The 248-nt window shown below is 51.2% G+C and overlaps 1 protein-coding gene across 1 annotated transcript in view; it reads right to left on the bottom strand.

Annotated features, from left to right (window-relative positions):
- GDF7 (growth differentiation factor 7) overlaps window positions 1–248 on the bottom strand; it is a 3,029-nt gene that overhangs the window by 1,893 nt on the left and 888 nt on the right. The window lies entirely within an intron of this gene.

The following is a 248-nucleotide window of genomic DNA, read 5'->3' as shown; positions in this document are numbered from 1 at the left end:
TATTATCATCATCATCATCATCATGATCATCATTACTATTACTATTATTATTTTAAAAGCCGATCTAAAATTCCGGCGAGGAGCCGATAAGGAGATCCCTTTGAACAGTTCATCTGGTTTCGTTTTGCGCTGGAACTTCCCAGGACCTGTGCTCAGTTTTCGCCCGGCTCTCCCAAGCCGGGCACTGCCCACCCTCCCATCGGAGCATTCTCCCCCTGTCCCGCCTCGCTCTCCCGCCGTCTCCCCAC

Source organism: Aptenodytes forsteri, unplaced genomic scaffold (genome assembly GCF_000699145.1).
Source record: "Aptenodytes forsteri isolate BGI_AS27 unplaced genomic scaffold, ASM69914v1 Scaffold67, whole genome shotgun sequence".
NCBI classification, from domain to species: Eukaryota; Metazoa; Chordata; class Aves; order Sphenisciformes; family Spheniscidae; genus Aptenodytes; species Aptenodytes forsteri.
The sequence above is the reverse complement of the archived record's forward strand: the minus strand, read 5'-3'. Positions and strand labels throughout refer to the sequence as shown.